The sequence below is a fragment of the Olea europaea genome, chromosome 15, assembly GCF_002742605.1.
Source record: "Olea europaea var. sylvestris chromosome 15, O_europaea_v1, whole genome shotgun sequence".
Lineage (NCBI taxonomy): Eukaryota > Viridiplantae > Streptophyta > Magnoliopsida > Lamiales > Oleaceae > Olea > Olea europaea.
Window position 1 is genome coordinate 7,139,144 of NC_036251.1, and position 370 is coordinate 7,139,513.

Sequence of the window (370 nt, forward strand, 5' to 3'; positions counted from 1 at the left end):
ACTTCAAGTTTCAATATATTTATATCATTTCTAGCTTCTTTTATTTCATTCTTAATTTCTTGTACATCATTTATTAATGTTCTTATTAGATGTTTTAATTCTTCCATATGTTCACTGATTGACATTTTATTTATTTTTTGATTGACAATAATAAAATACTACACACTCAGCATTTTTACATTCTTTTATCATTTTATCATACTTTTGTTTTATAATTTCAATACTTGTCAGTTCTTTTAATTTTTCATAATATCTTGCTTTTTCTTTATATCTTTCTTGTTTTAATTTTAATATCTGTTTTTCTTGAGTTTTAGTTATTTCTCCAGGTATTAATAATTCATCTAAAATTTTATTATTTATTAATCTTATT